The 22,194-nt window shown below is 39.6% G+C and overlaps 1 long non-coding RNA gene across 1 annotated transcript; it reads right to left on the reverse strand.

Moving 5' to 3' along the window:
• Positions 1–982: 982 nt before the first annotated feature.
• Positions 983–2,864, reverse strand: LOC103889650 (uncharacterized). The gene is made up of 2 exons (XR_654020.2): positions 2,792–2,864; positions 983–1,501 (listed from the first exon to the last, which is right to left on the reverse strand). It is a non-coding gene; the product is annotated as an uncharacterized LOC103889650 (long non-coding RNA).
• Between the last annotated feature and the right edge of the window lie 19,330 nt (positions 2,865–22,194).

Below are 22,194 nucleotides of genomic sequence, written 5' to 3' on the forward strand. Positions count from 1 at the left end.
CCTATCCCAGGAAGTCACTAAGGAGCAGCCCTGTCACAACAGCCTCCAAAGGACAGAGAGTGAACCACAGAGGAAATCTGAACGCATGTACAGTGGGTTCCATTACCAGGGAGCCTGAGCTTGGGACAAGAGGAGCTCATCACCACCAGCAAATACTACCAACATTCCCAAGAGTTTGTTTCCCATACTTTTAAAGGAAAAAAAAAATTGATGGTTCTGAAATCACCTGGGTTTGTTTTATTACATTGTATCTTCTGGCAAGATCAGTGATGGCAGATGTGATTCAGCAATAGAAGCATGGCTGTACTGGTAGGTTTTTAAAATAAATTCAAGGGCTGTACTTTCTGACTGGCTCCCTCCCTGTGGTTTGGCTTTTTAATGGAGTTCAATAGGCTTCATGTTTCTTATTATGATTTCCTTTAAAATCTCCATATACGATAATGTTTGTGCTACTGGATGTTGCTCTAGTTTTCTTTAAATGCCACATCTTCAACACAGTATAGTAAAGATGTGCTAACTAAACTCAATCCATTTTACATCAATTAATTCAGACTGTGATCTCTCATCAGACTGCATATGTTAAGTAGGACTTAGGGCTGGTCAACAGATGTAAACTATTCAGAAATGTGGTGAGCAACCAACTCCAATGACAATTCCTGAGCCAGATTTTTTTTTTTTACTTGTTCAGATGCTAAAGGATTGTATTTCAGTTCAGCTAGATATTGGACATCAGAGAAGGCTACATTTTATGGCTCCCCTGAGTATATGTCAGTTGTAGTTATTTTAATTATTTCTAACATTCAGTTCTCCTGAAATGGCCACCCTTACTTTGATGCTTGCATTGATGAAGGCCATGATCACTAAGGAGCACAGTGTTAAACTGAATGAGAATAGCACAAGGTGACTTTATATATATTACACACATCCCTTCCTTCCAGGAAGCGGTCCACCTCCCCACCAAAAACACAAGAAAAGTACCACCAAATTTGACTTTTTAATAGATAGTTTCTGCAAAAAAATGCTACACAAAACAGTAAGCATTAAAATTATTAATAGCCCTGTTTCTGTGTTCTTGGGAAACAGTGACAGAGTTTACATGCTAGCGAATCTTGTATACGCAAAGGTCAGGCACTCCATGCCTCAAAAGACAAATCCACGAAAATATGAAGACCACCATATGTAAGACCCAGCATTCCCATCACATCTCTCTAGTGTGAACGTGGGGAAGTTTATTGGTAGAGTGAAGTTTAGAGCTTCACACAGAATTAAGAGGTTTCTTTGAAATGTCTATATGGTTATGTTCCTAGTGACAGAAAGAGTGATGTCTGAGAGTGAAAAGGCTATGCAAATTACAACTATTCCAAATCAAAGTTGAAGTCCAAAGATCTCTGGCCAATCACAGGGTTCGTTTCTGCCCCCTGGTGGATGGAGAGGCATTTCCACACGCCCATTATGTTAGTTGTAAAACAGGGACTTCAATGGGTTTTCTGAGAGCAGGTTTCTGAAAAAGACAAACAGTGATGTGGTCAGATTTAACCAATTTTCTTTTAGTGAATGCTTTGTAACAAAGTAAAAACTTAATATGGGCAATTCTGTGCTTCCTCTGTCCTTTAGCATGTGACATGACATTTTTATTGGGGCAAGTGGCTCTGTGTATTATGGTCTTGGGTTATTCTCCACCATGTGTTTCTCTCCATATCAATTTCTTTTCCCTTCTCATCTGCTCATATCCAAAATAGAAGCTAAAAAGAGAAAGGAGACTTCCATCTCCCATTATTTTCTTCCTTGCATTTTTTTTCTGGCATCCGTTCTCCTAAGTTTCACTCCTTTTCCTTACCTTTTCCTCCCTGATATCCATGGTGGTATTTGCTATGCTATGCTTTCAACAGGTGGATGATTTTATAGGACTAGCAACTTACACTTTTCATTTATTTTCCAGGTCAAATAAAGCAAAAACAATATGAGAACAAATTAATAAATGCATGATAGTATGGCATCCAGAGCGATTTCATTTAGATTTTGCCACCCTTATAGAAGTATTTTTGAGTGTGATATGCTCTGAAATTTTATAAAATTCTTGCCAAAGGTAAAAATAATATGTAGTGATGACATTCCCTTTTCACAAATGCACATATTGTAGAACCTGTGCCTAGCCACAGGATCTCACAATCTTTTGGGATTGGCAATTCACACAGTGCAAAATCCCATTTGCAACATAGCTTTCCCCAATCCCATGGGATTCATTGTGAGAGCATTTTAATATAATAGTTTTCTTACAGTTGAGAACTCTGGAAAGATAGCCACTAGTCTAAGACAGAGGAACATTCAGCAGTTGTGATAGTGAATTGATAGCATAAAAAAATAGTTTACCTTTTACATTTTTATGCTGCGTGTGCATTTCTTACCTACTTTTATCTACATTTTTGTGATTTCTTCTATTAGAAGGGCACAGGAGCACAGACTTTGGATTGCTACCGCATTAATCTATTTCTTTTAAAGACAAGAACTGGGATCATACTCCTTTAAGAATAATAGGTGCGCCCCTACCCACATCCCAGGAAATCCACTTCACTTCTTCCAACTTGTAATAAAACAACGATTTACGAATATTGTCTCCTTTTTCGGTAGACACCTCTTTTCCCTGCTAAGGGTTGCTTGAAGACAGATCAATGTTCCAATTTAATTAAAGTGCCCTCCCCAAGGCCCAGCCCCAGCTTTTTTTTTTTTTTCATTTTTATTTTCAGAAGTATCGAGTTCACAAGAAAGTGATTCTTTCAAAAATGGTATGTACGTTTCCAGGAAGAAATACCAGACGGAGTTCCGTATGCTTGCCTTCTACAGAGAGCTCACACTTCAAAATGTCCAGTGATCTCCGAAAACTGAGCAGACCAAGAGTGTCAGCTTAATTATTGACTAAATATCGATGACAATACTAACATTGACATGTACACAGGAGGAGTAAGAGATGTGAAAAGTACAAAGATGACACAGAAGCCTCGTTGACCCAGAACTAGACCCTTTCCCAACTGTGAACACCAGGCTGGAAAATCATAGATCATTCTTAGAGCAGTCATCCCTTTTAAAGACAAAGTTTTGATTTAAAGGGGAAAGAATCTCTGCTCTCTGTGTTTAGTGATTATTCAGGGGTTTTGACGTGAACTCTTTCGAGAGCCTCCCTTTTGTAATCACCAGGATTTGTGGTTTGCACAAATCTTTTCAAGTCTTGTCATCATCACACATACTTACACATTTAGATCTTTACACCGCTGTAAGTCATAAACAAAAACAACAGAACTTTTTTTGGGGGGGGGAATAGTTCAAATTAGAGCACACTTCAAATGAAAACAATAAAATACAAATGAAAAAGTTTAGTTCATGTATAAGAAAAAAGGTGAAGCCAACCAACCAGGTGTGTTTTACCTTTAGATCGTTCTTTTTTGTATAAACAGATAAGTGACTTTTAAACCCGCAGACCACAACACTTTAATTCAGTCATTGTCATTTGGGAAAAAAAAAAAAAAAAAAAAAAAGGATAAGGAAAAAGCCGCAGACAAATTAGGACCAAAAGTAACCAATTAGGACAAAAAAAGTAACCAAATTTACTAATTAAAAAAATTGACTTTTTTTTGGTAGATGAATTATCCTCATCTGTGATATACATTTCAGAATGAAACTTAAATGAGCCCCTTAAAGTAGTCCTGTGACTTTAATTATTCACAAAGTACACAAATTTAATTGAGTTTTTAAATATTAAAACTCTTCTCTATTGTCACTACGGTGAGCTCTTAATTTACAGAGCAATTAAGTCAGGACCCTCATTTATCAGGACATGTGCGTTTGTTGAAAATGTAGTCAGTTTTTATTAATTGATGCTATGGAAATACTGAGGTGAAATTAATGTGTGCCTTCAGAGGTCGTGCCGGTGGTGGTGGGAAGGTAGCAAGGAGCAATACGTGAGATAAATAAGTAACTGCTATTCCCCGATTTCTCTAGAGATTGCTGAAATATTAAGTGGCACAATGGTTATCGTTCTCAGCCAAAATGCTTGCAAGAAAATGCCCCCTGAGTTGTTCTCTGGCAAACATCTGTCATTGGTAGTAGCTGGGAAACGGGGAAACTTCAAAGCAGTACTTTCTGATGATTAGCAGAGTGTTGAGTGTAATGTTCTTACATTTTAATGCAAACCAAGTGTTGATGAGCTGAGAAGGTAGAATTAAAAAGTAGCCCAAATCTCCTTTGTTCTTCAGGAGGGGACTGACAAGAATGTTTGCAGTCCGTAGTGTTCCTCAGTACTCATCAATTTGTGAACCACAAGAAATTCTAGCTCTGGAGGTGGATGGTGGCAGTGAAGAGGACCAGCCTGCCATTCCCTGTTGCCTACCTGTGGTGGCTCTGCCCAGTCATCGGTGTCCACTGTTCAGCATGCATTCTTTATGGACAATCTTGTTCAAGAAAATAGCTGCAAAAGAGCAGGACAAAATTCAAATGATGTGCACTTGAGCACTTGCCTACAGAGGTGACAGTTGCCCCAAAAAGTTTGCTGTAAAGTTTGGAGGAGGAAGACACTTCCTGTCTTAAAATATAAATACGAGTATCAAAAATATCTGAGCGATTTCGTCAATATTTCAGGCAGTTGTTGGAATGATTTATACATGAAGAGCCTGAATTCTTTGCTGAACTGGTAATGGGTAGACATAGCCTAATACATCACTATTTTTGTAAAAACAGATTTGATAGTGCAGCAACCTTCCAGCCTTCTTTAATCCTGGAACTCCACAATCCACCCTGAAAACAGTGAAAAAAATACACAACAAAAAACACACAACCTAACAAAAATACTTCCTAATGTGTACAAATGAGAACACTATCTTCCTTTCTGTAGTTTGATTTCTACCAAATTCTAATTTTAAGCCAGCAAACGAACAGGTTGTCCTATCTATTCCCTTAGGCTAAGGTTAAAGGGAGAAACAGGCATCTCATTTCTAATTCCTGGTACATTTGGACTTGGGGCCTCTAGAGCACCAAAAAGTTTGATGGGACCATGCCAAGGGGGTCCCCTGTAACCAGGAGTTGGTTAATATCCTCCCATCCCTCATTCAGACAGGGAACAGAGGCAAAAAAAAAAAAAAAAAAAAAAAATTGCAGCAGGGCAACAAACGCTGTCTTCTGCAAATGCTCTGTAATAAATTGTTCTTTCAGTGGTGCAGAAGACGGATTTTTCTTTCCTTTGCCTCTTTCCTCCTTTGCGGGGAAGCACCAATGGGCGGCTTGCTTTCCCACCTGGCCCTGGCTGCCTGTGCCCATAAATTTGCCTATGCAATGCCTGTTTACGGGTCGCTGATGGAACATGGAGACGGTGCATTTTGTAAGCGCCGGGTAGATAATCATGGTAATTGATGTTTGGAGCTGTGAGCTCCTAGGAGCACAGGGTCTCTTTCTCCCAGTGAGGCCCTGCTCTCTGTTATCAGCCCAGCCCATAATTAAATATCACTCTTTTACAATATGTTTCAGGCTCCTTAATGAGTCTAAAGCAGAAATAGTCACCTCTTTCCCCTCAGAGCTTTATTTGCTTGTTATTAAACAATGTTATTGAGCTGCCTTCTTTCCCTGCGTTGCCAAACCTGCATCATTTCCGTTTTATAATTGCACAATTAGAGCGAAGGCTTTGCTTCCATACATCAGCAGGCCCTGCGTGTGCCTGCGTGTGTGTCTGCGTGTGAAGAGGAGGAAAGGGAGAGAGCACGGAAGAATTAGGTGTTCGTATAGACTACTCAAATGCATCTTATTTTCATTAACTGCCAGATTTTGCAAAATAGGAAGCGATTTATCATGAGCCATTTTCTTCTATCAACCACCTCCACCAACCAACACCATGACTTTCGCGGTGACCTTGTGCTGTGTAGCGGAGGGTCCAATTTGCTCATTGTTCCTGGCTTGCATAATCCTATGCCCCTCCCCCACAGCCTTTTTTTTTTCCCCCAAGCAAAATCCAGTCATTTATATTCCGAGGCTAAACGGTATTCTTTTTGCCCCCAAAGCTGGCAAGCTGTATAACACTAGTAATTCCATCTAACGAATTTCCAGGGAGCTCCTCCTCTTACACACGCACTCTCTCTCTCTCTCTCTCACACACACACACACACACACACTCCTCCACGCACACACTCACATGCACCCCCCTAAGCTGCTCTAAGCAGTGTATTAAGTAGCTGAAGAAAATCCATTCACATTCTGCTGTGTCGCTTTCTTCTCAAGTCATGAACCCATCACAGACTTTTTCTAGCTGTAGGTTGCCACGGTGAAGATTTACAATGCCAGTTATTCATACATCTGCCTTCTCTTTTTTCCCCCCCTTATTCTTAAATCCCTTGGGCGAGGGCAACCTTGATACTGAGACTCGTAAAATTCATGCAGGCTTATCATCCTTGGTGAGGGCTCCAGGCGTGCGCCCGCATCCCCGCCAGCTCCCCGCCATGACGCGTGGGTGGGCCTGGGCCGCCGCTTTTCTTTCTAACTCCGAGGAGGGGGTGGGGGAAACAGTGCCATGGGAAGAAACAGAATAGAAAACTTCCATAAATATGAAACAAAAGCAGTATTTGTTTCACTAAGCATTTATTAATTTTTTTTTAATTACTTTTGGGTTTCTGGAGGCCAGTGTTTCTTTGAGGCCGGAATGTGAAATAAAACGTGACCTTAGTTTGGGTAAAATAATATTAGAAAGTCCACTTCTCAATGTTCAAAACCTCATAGAGCAGCAACATATACTTCCTTCTCGTGGTATGTCCAAGAACCTATGGCAGGAGGCCTCAATACCTTTTAAAATGTGCAGTTGACGGTTACTGTGTGTTTTTTGCTGTTTTCTTTTCACTTATTTATTCTCTTAATTATTAGTTCATTATTCTTAAAGAACATGAAGAGGGAAAAATAAATATTTTCAACAGCAAACATTAATATTTTAATGAAGTCATTGAAATTTTCCCCAGTCTGAAAATGAGATTAATGTTATGGTAACATAATAGAGAACTATGTTTTAATCATAACCAAAAAAAAAAAAGACTTTAAACATATTGTAAGAAAATAATTGAGATCTTGGCAAGATATCATCTGGAACACTTTTCTAAAACTCTATGAAATAGTTTTTAGGTGGATTGAAATACAATTCTGTTTCAGAATTGTGGAGGGTTTTTTTTTAATCTTATTTTTTCCTCCATTAATTTCAATAATATAAAATATGGTTTCCTTGGTATTCTTGAATTTCTCACGTTTGCTTGGTGCCGCATGTCCAGGGAGTCGCCGTTGCGGGTTCCCTTCACGGGGCAAGTGCCCACTGCCATGAGGCCCCAGAGGCCAGGCAGGCCATGCTGCGTTAAGCAAACGGTCTGGGCAGCCAGAAGACTGACTTGTTGAGGAAGAAGTCAGGGCAGCCCTGTATGGCTGGTGGCAATGCTAATCCAAGAGCCATACTCTGATGCAGTTTGAGGCTTTGTCAGGTGCACCATAGACTACCTTTCAGATAGTGTTCAACTTTGAGACAGGCTGTGGATGTCTACCCTTCTTCAATGAGTATAAAGAGGTGTCAGGAAAAAGAAAGCCAAGCCCATGCGGGGGCAACTGACTTCTACTCACCTGTGTGAACTGGAGCCTGTGACCTCTTACGCCTCAATTTCCTCCTCTGTAAAACGAGGAGAGTGTGCTGTCTTATCTGTAAGGATCCTTTCATGTGTTACATAATCCAATCACAAATCAATTAAATATAGGCAATAACTAGTTTAATCTAAAATTTCTCTTCTCCCAGCTCAATACACAGAAGTCTCCCCAGGATGTAGTTGGAGCATGATCCTCAATTCCCTGTGCGCTGGGCTCTGCCTTAGCTCTTCAGATCCCTAGGGAACCATTTAGGAAGTTGCCACAGTGAGCATCAAGGTGTTCTGTTGGCTTAGAACATCAAGAAACCCAAGGTTTTGATCCAACTTCCACAGAAAACTTGGAAAGAATCACATGTAGCATTTGTTGTGCTCCCTGAGATTATGTTCCTGGAAGCAGGATAAAATGAGAGCAACACAATAAAAGAAGTTCTGTTGTACTTTATTTTGCTTTTTATTTTTTTTTTCCCTTCTGGCCTAATCTCTCTTCCTTTAGGTGGAAATTTCCTCTTCCAAATGACCTCCTGGTCCACTCCTCTCCTCACAGCTCATGGGCACCATCAGCCCCCTATCTCAGGGGCATGAGAAGGTGGATCTGGCTTCCTTCATTAGCCCTGATATACCTTTGAACACTGTCACCTAGAGCGTTTTACTGCCTTGTAGCCCCACCTCTTAAAAAACCATCTGACCTGTCGGTGGCTCATGCCTGTAATCCCAGCACTTTGGGAGGCCAAGGCGAGCGGATCACGAGGTCAGGAGTCCAAAACCAGCCTGGCCAACATGGTGAAAGCCCGTCTCTACTAAAAGTACAAAAATAAGCAGGGCATGGTGGCGGGTGCCTGTCATCCCAGCTACTCAGGAGGCTGAGGCAGGAGAATTGCTTGAATCCGGGAGGCGGAGGTTGCAGTGAGCCGAGATCAGGCCTCTGTGATCCAGCCTGGGTGGCAGAGCAAGACTCTGTCTAAAAAAAAAAAAAAAAAAAAAAAAAAAAAAAAAATCTGACCTATATGTCTTTATCCAAGGAATATGATTGATATTTCAGTTAAACTTTCAAAATAACTATGGCTGCTCACCAATAAAGCATTGACTTTTATAGTGTATAATTCCATCCACCTTTCTTTTGTACCTGGATCCTAAAGCTGGTATGGAAACTTGTCAGCAAACCATTGTACCCAACTGAGATGCTGTTCCTTATGCGACTACCAAGCAAAGGTAATAATCCCAATCAACTTTTCCAGATTCTGAGGGTCAAGTATGATAATATGTGAATACTTCTAAATATTCTGGAATATACTATGTTGATATATTATTAGTAGTAATGGTATTTATTGAGGACTATGATGATAAACAAGATGGCTTTCAAACATTTTTGGCCATGACCTACAGGAAGGAATGCATATTATATATATTCCAGGACACATCTGTGTAATCATAGCCCACACAAAAGTTTCAAACAACAATACACCTTTGCTATCTGTGAAGCATTCTGATATTTTCTATCCTATAGATAGATAAACATTTTCACACCTCCATGGGTCCTAGCCTGCAGTTTGAAATGCATGGATGTGAAGTGCCATGTTAGTCTGGCAGAGACTATCATGAGCCTGTATCTATATGCAGCCTTTGTGTGAATTAGGAAAGGGCCTACAGACCTTCGTCCCGGACCAGAGCCTACAGCTTGGGAAGTGGAGTAGGGCAGGATTTCAACTCCTCCCTACCCCCTCAGCTGGAAGCTTTTATAGAGTCTTTCACCTACACAGCACTGCATGGAAAACCAGTCAATATTGAAGGCTGGGGGAGGGAAATGAGCTGAGGTATCTAAAGGCATTATGCGAGATTGTGAAACAGATGTTGGTGTAGCATGAATTGTGTAGGGTGTTTCCAAATCTGCCTGTAAACAGGTCAGATGCAGCCCATGATGCTAGGATGGTCTGGAAAAAAAAAAAAAAGGAGCAAACATTAACATGATTTTGGTTAATTTTAAAGCACTGTGAAAAACTAAATGAAAAACAAAAAAAGAGAGCAATGGAATAGGATTTATCAAAAACCTGCCTTCATGCCCATTGCGTAGTTCTGTGAGTTAACATCAATGACTTGAAGAATATCATATTTCTCCCCCTGCTGCAAATTCTAAAAACCATTCGTATCCATCCCCAAACACCCACCTTGGTCGTAAGTTGCAAGATCTAATAAGTAGGACTGTAAGGTGGGAGAAGATCTGTGGAAGTTTTTCCTCCTAGAAGCATCCTATCTCAATTGTCATTATTCCTGTTATCCACTAAGGTATGATCAGCAAAAGGCAACGTTAGAGCACTTCAGAACTTCCCAGAAGATCTCCCTCACAGGGCAATTCATTGGTTAATCCATGGGCCTATAAGGACACAGTACTCTACTAGACTAACAACGTTGAAATTAAGTTTATTCTTCTTCAACTTCATGCCAAAGTTCACCAGTTAGAACTGCCAGGAAACAAGCAACAAAAAAAGATAATTAAAGACAAGCAGGTCCTGTCCACTGTTTCAACCTTCAGAGTTTACATCTTTAGTTTGTAGGTCCACCTTTTCCATTTGAATGCAATATTCTCTATGCTCTTGACCTTTTAGGTAACATACTGCATTGAATCATCTTCATTAATGTAATATAGGTTAATATAGCAAAATAGGCCAGGTGCTGTGGCTCACGCCTGTAATCTCAGCACTTTGGGAGGCCGAGGTGGGCAGATCACCTGAGGTCAGGAGTTCAAGACCAGCCTGACCAACATGGAGAAACCCCGTCTCTACTAAAATTACAAAATTAACCAGGTTTGGTGGTTCGTGCCTGTAATCCCAGCTACTCAGGAGGCTGATGCAGGAGAATCGCTTGAACCAGGGAGTTAGAGGTTGTGGTAAGTCGAGATCACGCCATTGCACTCCAGCCTGGGCAACAAGAGTGAAACTCTGTCTCAAAAAAAAAAAAAAAAAAAAAAAAATATATATATATATATATATATATGTATAGGTATATAGCAAAATAATGAAGAAGCAAATATCTTTCCTGTTTTTTCTAATACCTCCTCCTCTCAAACACACACACACACCACAATGGTGGCCATTTTTAGAATAAAGAGATGATTTTGAACAGGAAGAAAAATAATTTATTCCAAAATATTATGTAAACATATAATGTACTGATATGATCCATTCCTTTCTTTTTCTCCATGTTTTTGTTTTAATCTCTGTTTTAAAAACTTACACTAAATATAGTTCTTTAACATATAGTAAATACTTTGATATGTCTTATGATTTAAAGAATTGACAAATTAACTGCTGAGTCACTTTCTGTATTCTTCATATGAGACATGCCTTTCTGGTGATACGATTTGGTGACATTAACAGCTAAGGGTAATTGTCAGTAGGACAAGAGACTTACTCCTCATTTCAGGCACATGGACAAGGAACTTTGTCCCATTGTTCCTTTCTGACTTGTATGGGAAAACAATAGTCTCAACACCATAAAATTACCCACAGGAAATGAAGGCATAGGCCCCTGGAGAAATCACACCTTATTATCTGCTCTATCTTTTCTCTTTTGTGCTATATTGTTACCTTAAAAGTCATGACTGTCAAAAATGTGTTTTCCTTCCTGTTCCCCAGTCTTTTAACACTTATCTTAAGACAGCTGGTGGTGTGGGAAGACAGCAGGCATCTCTCTTATGGGGATGAAGCCTGCCTGCAGTGCTTGCTCAATCCTTGGTCATAGAAGACCTAGACCAACTTCAGCACAGAGCAGTCAGACAGTGTGCTCCACTTGGTCTCATCAGACTTTCACCTGTTTTCCAGACTTTTACCCAGAATAGCATCTTAGGGACCAGAGGTTTTCCACGTTGCCACTGGATAGGAGGTAAGGATCGCCATCGTCTTTTCTCTTCTCACAAACAACCTCCTCTATCTGACTCTCCCATTTACCTTTATGTTTCTCTTGCCCAATCCCCAAATCTCTTGATCTTCAGGGGGGTCTTTCTTTCCTGTTTCCTTTATTAACTTTTAGGGAGAGGAAAGAAAGCATATTTGATGGGTCCCAGGTAGATGGAGATCCGTCAGTAGAGATGTTGGTGGCTGGGTTTCCATATTTGAATGTGCCTTAAAGAACTTAGACCTGACTGTGAAGGTGGAGTATCCACCCTGAGTGACATAGCCCAGAGTCTCTAGACAATGAAGCCACTTGCAATGGGTGAGGGAGGAGATAGCTGCAGCAAACATTTCAGCTCATGGGGTTATAGTCATATTGAAGAAAGACTAATTTCTACCAGCACTGTCATATTCTGGGGCAGATTCCAGCCACCTCCCTTGAAAAGGGGATTGCCATAGATAACAAAAACTCCACCAAATGCATGCAAGCAGGACTTCCCTGAGGAATTGTACATGGTGCTCTGAGAGTGCATGATAGCACATGACTTTCTCCCGTGTTTATCAAGCTGTACTCTTCCCATTTGAGCCTCCACATTCATGGTCTACTCTTCATACCCAGATTTTAGCTCCTTGTTGCTTTGCCCCTTTTGTGTGAACTGCTTGCCCAGAACTTTCACTGGGCCAAACCTTTTGGATGTCAGTTTCTTAACCAGGATTATGATTTGCAAACAGACATCAGGGACTCTGGATGGCTTTTCTTTGCCAACCTCCCCAAGTCTTCCCTGGAGCACCCTTCTTCCTTATGCGTTCTCTGACTTTAACACTCAGGTCTCTCCTCTGAGATGCTCCAAGTCCCCACTCTTCTCTGTTCTCACAGCCCCATAGGTGCACCTCTACTTTTACTCGTATTACCTTATGTTGTAGTGACTTGCTGAAGTTATGGTCTGTCTTACAAATCATGAGCAATCTAAAAATAGGGAAAATTGGAATTGCCACTTTTAGTTCAGGACATATAGAAAAGGCTATCAACTATACGAATCCAATATATGTTTGCTGAGTAAATGAGTGAAAACTAGATTTCCTCATCTATGGACTTTGTGTAACTAGGAGTTTCCCTGAAATATTCACATAGCTCCATATCTAATTGGCCAAACACTCGAAAATAAAAGTTGGCTTGAGTGACATCTATCATTTTGGCTAATTTTAGACAATACTCTTTAAAGTGGATATATGAGTGTGTTATAGATATTGATTCCAAATTGTGTTTCTTGGCTTGCTACTGATTGTTAATGTAACCTTGGTCATTGTATTCATTTAGAATTTAACTCAATAGCTGTCTGTTAAATGGCTGTGCTATATATTTCAATGAACAAATGCATGTGAAAATCCCATTTACTTGTTTACTGCCTACAAGATGGCTTTCTAGAAGAATTAATTGATAAGTTAGTGTAAGATATCAATTAGATAATAAAATTAATGTATTTTAAATTTTTGATTATTATAAATATTTGATCTGCATAAGCTTTTTTGTTGTTGGAAATAAAACAAATGGATTCCTGATGCATGAAGGAGTATTTTCACCAATTACCTTCTTTTAAAAAGTTATGTAGTTTCACACCTCTTTATTACCTTAGATTTTTGGGTGTAATTCACACTTTATGTATATCCTTCCCGGATCAGAATTTTCAGGTGGAGGATGAGGTGCCCTGAAGTGGGGGGACTTACCCAGGGGCGACACCAACTGTGCATGTAAGAGCAGAGCCTGCAGGCTTTTGATTCTTAGCCCAGTATTTTCCCCCAAATCATTTCTAGTTCATTCCCTGTTTTATTTGTTTATTGCTTAATTCTTATAGAACATGGACAGAGGCTAAGCAGTTCACATCAGCTCACTCAAAGAAGAGATAAAATTGAGTTCTTTCCTTCCTTCTACTTTTTACCCCAGGTTCTTATATTCTAAAATAGCTAGCTTTAGCAACATGCACTGTCTTTTTCCCAAGGCACATTACTCCTTCGCAAGTGTAAGTTTTAAAAATAGTTTTGCTAAGAAAGATGGATCAGATATGACATTTGTAAATTAAGAAACTGAGGCAGAGTGTGACTAAGCAATTCGTTCAGGGCCATCAATGACTAAGCACAAGCTCACTTGGACTTTGGAACTTAATTTATTCCAGAGAAGGGCCAAGTTCCAGACTATGCAACTTACACATGAAAAGGCAACCCAAACAAGACTACTTTCCTGAATTTTAAATAGAAATCTTAAATTGCTTGCAAGTAAGCACAAAATTCCAAGTTTTACTGTGCAAAATCCTACCGTATAGGCACACAGATGGACAAATAAAGGGGAAAATGATGAATAGAATGAAAATTTAAAACTCACCTTTTTTTAAACAGTATTAAAATTACATTGTAGGATGCTTTGTGCATATTGGGAGCTAATAAATATTTTTTTTTTACTTGTGCACACATTTCTGCATTACCAATATGTAATCAAGGTATAATTTAATATGAATATTCCCCTTTTATGTATTTTAAGTTCAATCATAATTTTCTTTAGTTGTCTGGCTCATCCATGATTCTTAGAAAATGTTACCTAGACAACAGAGATCTGAACAAACCAATCGTAACGAAGAGTTGACCTTTGTGTCTTGCATTATAGTGTTTCAAATACGTTGATGTATGGTATATTTGATCAAGATATGTACACTGGACTACATGTTACATTCCACAATTTTCCATTGCCAAGCCAAAATATGGGCAACATTCTAACAGGACAGAACACCTGAATGGGACTCCAAGAAGTGGCCCCAGAGATTAAAATCCCAGTGATTGCTAGTAGGCAAAAGCAGACAAACACCAAGAAGCCAGTGGTAAGAAACAACAAAAGTCCACAAACCACAGGCTCACCAAGGTGAGCAGAGAGGAATACAGGATGAAAGAGGAAGACCCTCCACACAAAACAAGTCTGACTTTAGGCCAAATACTGTTGCCCTGCAGCCTTTTTCTCTACTCCCTGACAGGGAAGGGTCCTGTGATCATGGTGGCGTGTCCTGGCCCAGCGGGTATAATATAAAAAGGCTTTGAAGCTGGACACAGTATCCTAACTACAGCTGCAGGTGAAATCTACCCTGGAGATGGCGGATTTTAGTAAAGCACTTATATCCAGTCACTAGAACCAGCCACATACTAGTGTTTCTTCCTAGTTTTCTGCAGATATGGGACACATTGTTTCTTGGTTTTTATATTAAACTCCACATGCATGTAAGTATGTTTGTTATGTCTTACAAATCCAAAGGAAAAAAAAACTTTGAATGTTGAAGTAAACACTAAGAAGGTGAAAAGTTTCAAGATTCTTTAAGTTGGAAACATTACCACAAGAAAATACCCCCCAAATAGCTGTCATTATTTACATGCAAAGTAACCTTCCGACCTCCATTGCTAACCCTGTTAGGCTTGACTTTATGTGATCCCAGATTCTGAGTTGGTTTATAAATTTTATATCATCACAGAGAAAAGAAAAAAATTGTAAAAAATAGAAAATAAGTAGTATGAAAAGACAAATATTCCACAAAACATTCTATAGAAAGAAACATAACTTAAAACCAGGTGACTATTTAAAATGAATATGAATGAAAATTCTAAGTTTGTATGTTTGTGTGTTCTATTTATATATCTACTTTCCCTCAAAGTAAGGTAAGAAATGAAAGATGTTGTTAACAGCAACCTATCTATAAATTCAAAAGTCTCAGGGTTTAACAGAACTTCATACTATTATGTCTTGGGATGAACTAAATATATTTATAGGTAAACCTCCCAAAACAAATTATTCCGGGCAATATTAGAAATGAAAAGATCTTCTACCACGAATTGTTTTTCCAGAAAGATATGAATGAATTAACACCATAAGCTTGAAATGATAATTTTATGTTAATCATCTTCTACATTTCAGAGCACATCAATACTTTTGTGCATGGGGTATGTGCTCTTGTGTGTGTGTGAGTGTGTGTGTGTGCATTCCTCTGGGTGTGTCTGTGTGTGTGTGTATACACATATAGATGTTAATTATGGGTCTGCTTTTCATATACAGGCTGAGTTCATCTTAGCAAATTCCAAACGAAGAAATAAATGTCCTTGATATTCCATTTAATAGACAGTGGGTGGCACCATCTTAAGGAGCAGATGATGTAAGGGTGCATTTGGCACTATTTTCTTTATTTAGGCTACAAACTCTATCCAAATTGTGAAGGACTTTCCACATTAGTAATTAATAGGGCCCCATTATGCTAACTATCATCCAACTTAGGACATCTTAGAGGAAAGATAAGAGATGAATAATTTGAAGTAATTTTCTTGTAATCATGCCAATCACTTGAGCAAAGTAGTTATTAAAGGAAACAGTATTATGATGAATTATAGGACATCTAACACTGAATACCTTTTCTTATCAGCTGCTTAGAGTTTCTCATTCTTAAAAAAAAAGGCAAACAAGTAGAAGTCTATTCCGAATAACACTCTTCTTACTGTAAATAATAGTTTGTTTAGCAAACCATGAATTTTAATGAGGCTCGAAAGACAGACTTTACCTGATTTCTGTTCATCTCCTTGAAAAGAGCTGAAGTTTGTCAGCTTTACCTTCCCTTAGAAGGTAGATGTAACAAGCGTGAGTCACCTTTGATGACAAGGGATTCTTCCAGTTCAGATTTGCTGAAGTGATTAGACATTATTTATCTAATTAAATGTTCAAAACACATCATTATTGAAAGGAATAAATTTAGTACATTTGTTGAGCAGTGTTAACTGAAATGTAACTGCACATCATTTGACTTTTTAACATTTTATTATATCTATTAAGTCTTTCTTGCTTAATTAAATCAACTTATTTTTTACAGTTAATTTAACGTGATTTCATTTTGGTTACAGATTCTGAATCAGATATTATAGAGAAAGCCAACTGTATACACAAATTAAGCTTCGACTCCTCAGGTGCTCTCTTGCATTTCATTCAAGTCTGGCATCTTCTGGGGATCACCATGGTTTGAAATGGTTGTTATTTTTCACACAGTAGAAAGCTTACTCTTCATCTTTATTATTATTTTTCAAAATGCAACCATTTTTAAGGCTACAGCGTCATCCGATTTGTACTATTTGGATCCTAGATCACAGCCAGTATTTGGAAGAACTGTGTTTTTAACGCTCGGAGAAAAAGTAAATAAGAATGTGAAAGTAGGAGCATTCGTTGCTTTGCCCGGGAGCTGTACTTTATTAATTATCCCTATAGGAACAATGGTGTCGAAATAATAACGCTACAGTTCCCGAGAAGGAGCAAAGTATTTGAGTAGCAATAACCACAGGGTGGGCTCCATGGAATAAGTTATTTCATTATGATTATTATATTCAAATGAGTGTGTCTCAGTGATCAAGAGTTAGCAGTATTCTTTTCTTCACAAGAACCCCAAACTATAAAATGGGGTTGTGGGAGGAGCAGGGTTGAAGCCACAAATGTTTGGTGCCAATCAACTGCAATGAATTGTGAGATGCCAGGATGAAGGCAGCGATTTGGTACATTCAAATCTACCCAGAAAAGTGTTAAAATGGAGAGCGTGGCTGGAAACAAATGGGAAAGGAAGATTCAAAGGTTGCAAGTGGTGGTGGTGGAAAATTCTAATTAGACATTTACGTCAGCTTGCAAAGCTCCTTATTTTCCCCAAATGTTGGAGTGTTTCATGTTCTGTCAGCCTTCCATTGAAAGTACTAAAAGGGAAGGTTTCTGAAAGTGTCCTCGAACTATCAGGATAGTGTTAAAAAGGTGGTAACAAAGGCATTTGCTCAAGCTTCCCCATCCCACACCACAGAATAAAATGAAACAAAAAAGACGTAAAAAAGAAAAAAGAAAAAGAAAGTGAATTTATGTGTGCTTATGCATCCTCCCCGGCTCCTCCAGGGGCCTGTGAGGTTGATAAGAAATGCCTCACTCCTTTCGCTCGAGGTGCCCAATTCTGGCTACTCTGTGGCCACTTGCACTGGCTTTGATTCCCTGGGGTAAGTGTTCATGATCGCAAATTTGGCCAAAAGATTTTTTCATTACCCTCCAACATTTCCTTTCACCTCCAACCTCCAGGCAGGGCCCTGGCTTTCCCTTTGGAGCCGGGAATATAAAGACGTGGGGCCATCGGGCTGACCCCGAGGGCCTTCTGTCAATCATGGCCTCGCCATCTCTGCTCCCTTTCACACCAGGCAGCTGGACCCATCGCTGTCAACCAGGTAACAACCCCCAGACAATAGCGGCCTGAAAGCCTGGTCTAGACACTCTTTTAGCCACTTATTTGCTGCTCTTGGCAGCTGTTGAAGCATAAATAAGCAGTTTGTAATCAGAAAGCTGACATCATCGCAGCTCGGCTGAGAGGGGAGATTGTTCCTGAGCACTGAGCGGGGTTTTTTGTGTGTGTGTGACAACAGATTCTGGGGTGGGGATGCAGATTTGTGCCATGCTAAGCTGGTCTTTCTTTGATTTACAGAAGACAATTGGATCAGGTCCCCGGCTCCAAGGCGCACCAGAATTATGTTTTTTTTGTTCAATTCCTGATGGGCAGTAAAATCGAATAATAAATTGGGTGGAAATATGTTGTGGGCTGGGCCTGGGTGAGAGGGCAGTAGGGTGGGTGGGAAGTTTGGATGTGGGGCATTTTCCAGGCCAGAGGATGTACATCTCATCAGCCCCTTGAAAGTGGTTCTGTCGCGTGGTTTGGGTGGGAGACACCGAGGAGAGGTTTGGTATTGGATGTATACGTCTGCATGCTTTGAAAAATGAATAGTTTCACAAAAGGCAGCAGAGAAGCGGGTGCGTTTATTCCTGCTTTCCAAGTGTGCACGTGTGTGTGTGTGTGTGTGTGTGTGTGTCAAGATCAAGTTTGCCAAAGTGATTGGCAGTTATCCTCTTGAAAGGCAGTAGACATGAGCCATTTGCCAGAAACATTGACTCCATCACCTCTACAGCTGACTAGAACCTCTCGTAGGTGTTTTCTTCCCCAAGACTGACTTTGTTATTGGAAGGAGCAGAGATGGCAGATGTTATTTATTTATCATAATTGATTTCTTATCATTGTTTTGGGGATATTCCCCAAGGAGAGAAAGCTTCTCTGGTTCCTTTTAACAGTGTGGTTCTGATTGCCCTGATGTCTGCCCACGACATCTGACTCAACATCTATTGGTACCTAGCAGCTGTATACACGCCAAGATGCCACAGAACTTGCTACCTGAAAAGCCCATTCAGGTGGTTTTGCCCATCTCCAATTTCACTTACAAAAAAAAAAAAAAAGTCCAGTTCCACAAAAATATTGACTTCCTATCTCCTGAGGGTTTCTGGTATTAGTTTGCTCTAAGTAGCTCATGATTTAGAGTACAAAGGCATTTCCAGAGTGCATGTTTAACAAAATGACATAGCAGATAATTGAAATTTATTTGCAATTTTCAAACTACAATAAACACAATTCTCCTTTTCTTTCATTAATAATCGCACGGCTAATGCATAGCAATCCCTCTGCAGCTTTTACAAGCAAACTTGAGCTGCTGTGTTGTAATAGCTGGAAAAGTTAATGTAGCTTGAACAAGGTTTCTAATTGTCCCTGTCTCTGTCATATTTGTCTACTTGAATGGTCCTAAATACCACAGCGATTAATTACTACAGAGCAGGTATTACAAGATGTTATCATCCTTCCCCAACTGTCTGGGTGAATGGAGAGAAGCAGGAGATTGTTACAGTGTTTCATCTTTGCTCTTCCTGTAAGGCACTTTAACCAGAAGATTTAACGTGTCAAAGTTAACTGCGTTCTCTAGCAGATATTCACATTCTAATTAAAGATTAAGAACGTAGTACATTACACTGTGATTTGTCATACATGGCTTGTTAAATAGGAAACCTACCGGGATTCCCTAACATTTTATAAACATTATTCAGGGCTTTTAATGTGGGCAAAGCGAAACATTATTCAACTGCATTGCTGTATGGAAAGCAGGTTGCCCTCTGCTCCCCACCCCCCACCCCCCGCAAACCCCCAGTAAATAATAAAATAAGACAACTTGGGCAGTTTGGAAACTGTTTTGTTGTGGAGATTTTGTTCAAGCCATGGATCACCTCTGGTTTGTGTTTGGTGGTGGAGGGAAGATCTTAATTACTAACCCTACGCATTTCTCTTTTTTTCTTTCTTTTTTTTTTTGTGTGTGGTTTTGCTTTTGGCTGTCAACTAAGTGAGGAAGGTAAGAGTCTTTGTTTGAATTAGAGTGCCAAAGGACGGACTGAAGATGAAACAGTGTTTCGATATGCAGCCTGAGCTTTCAGCTGATTCTCCTAACCCTGATCCTACCATATCCAGTACTAGTGGCACAGGACCGGTTCACATTCTATGATTGCCTGAGGAATAAATTAATGAGGTTACTGAGACACTGAACATTTGCATATTCACGGGTGCTTATTAGGTAGAAAGTGAATGCCAGGTGCACTGAATTTGGGGGATAGAGAATTTGTTAAGAAGTCACATCTTTCCGTCCTCCAGAAAAGGGGTGTCCTGTCACTAAAAATAATATGCAGGCAAAACTCCTGCTTAGTGAATATCTGAATAATTATGATATAATGGAAAGATAAGGCAAAAGAGGGTCTTGCTTGAAAGCAACAGAGAAACCAAGGCACTGCCCTTGTTATAAGGAGACCTGGATGTGGTGGTTCTGGAGCATAAAGGAGGCACATATTATTTGCTCTCTTTGGATTTTATGCTTTAATTATGCTGGTGGTGTACACAGCTGAACATGATGCCATTGTACCTAATGCAAAATTACCAATTTAAGAAGACCTTTACATTTGTAAATATTATTATTGACAGGCCACCCATCCAAACTGGAACAGGGAAAAGCTTTTCTAAGAAAATGATGTCGAAACCTGAATCACAGAATTAGGCTTGACTGTCTCTCTAAGGGGTGTCAGTACATGGTTCTGCTGTTGGTGATTTCTGCTGGGGCTGTGTGTGGAAGCACATTGTTTGAGCTATTTGTATCTCATTATTGTGAGAAGTTTTTATGCTGCTCTGGGTCGTGGCTTGGAGACTGTCTCCTGAGAGCTTAAATGGGCAGATTTCATATTCTTCCCATCCTTGGGAATACTTCATAAAACAGAATGACAACGGTCCATGTTTTTTTCAGAGCACAGTGCAGTGGGAGAGCCTGTCTTGCCTTTTTTTTTTTTTTTTTTTTTTTGCTATCGTTTTATACAGGTATGTTTTTTTCTTTCTATTTCTTTTTTCTTTTACTTTTTATTTCTTCTTTAAAGAAAATGATTGGCAGCACTCAACCTCAAGGAACTGATCTATCAAAACCAAGCTGGGATAAGTATTTCTTTGAGAAATAATATATATTTACCAAGGGGGCTCTATTCTGCCCCCTTGTTTCACAGCACCTTGAATATCACTTCCTTTTCCTGCCCAAAGCAAGAGGTAACCCTGTATTAAGACCATAGTAGGTATGTGTGTGTGTGTACAATACACACATACAGCCACATATCTCTATTTAGAGATTCCATGATATGCGTTCTATATACACTTTACAGTCCCTTTTCTTAATGTCAAAAATATAATTTCCAACGTCTGAAGAGTGTTTTCAAAGACTTTTGCCGTATTTTTTAAAATAGTGTCTAAATATGCTTAAGTGTCTTCCCAGAGAAAAGTCAAAGAGGCTCTTAGTGTTAATTTCCATATTGCTTAAGACTTAAGCTTTTAATTTATTTTATCAAGGTTGAGGGAGTATAGTAATTGTTGGAACAACCCCCCTCCAAAAAAATAGCCTGCACTTGTTTGTAAATTCAATTTGTTTTCTCACACAGATTTTTGATACACTCTTAAATAAACTAGAAATCACAATTATTTTAATGTGGCAGAGTTGTAACCAGGAAATTGCGTATATTTTCATAAACTAGGCTGTTATAGATTTATTAATATTTGTTAATAACATTATTTTAAGAATTTTTTTTAACGTCTTTCAACCCTGAAAGGGCCTGCTTGAAACATACACTGCAGCAAAATCACTGGAGTCCAGGGTTTTTGTCACACACACACAGAGCACAGATTTTTTTGATTATGTAGATTTCTTTTCCTACTGCAGTTTCATATGCAAAGCATGCATCAGCCACATCCATGCTATCTCCTAAAGCAGTCATTCTGAAACCCAATCTGGGGACAGTGCAGACTAAATAAAATTTCATTTTGATTTGGCCTCCCGCTGCGAATGGGACTGCTTTGTCTCAGCCGACAGAACCAGCAAGCCAGAAAGGTATGTCCTGTTTTGCATGGCTGATGGTGTGTCTTGCGGCTCACAATCAGGCCGCCTTGCTCCCGGCTCCTCCACTTCCTGCTTCTCTTTCTCTTTCCCCTTCCATTTGCTCCCGTGCTGCCTGCCTTCTACCTGCAGGGCACAGCCGTGGCAAACCCGCACCGATTGTTTACTTTGGCATATGCTTAATAGCGCGCGTGGCTGTTTGCTTTTTTTTTTTCACTGTCTTTGTTAGTGGGGGCTTTTTTTTTTCTGTTTTGGTTTTTGTTTTGCTTAGCTTTCCTCGCCCACATTGGCTTTCCCTGTTTCTCAAGGTGTGGAATACTAAAATACTGACTGAAAGGAAAATTGTATAG

Source organism: Pongo abelii, chromosome 12 (genome assembly GCF_028885655.2).
Source record: "Pongo abelii isolate AG06213 chromosome 12, NHGRI_mPonAbe1-v2.0_pri, whole genome shotgun sequence".
NCBI lineage: Eukaryota > Metazoa > Chordata > Mammalia > Primates > Hominidae > Pongo > Pongo abelii.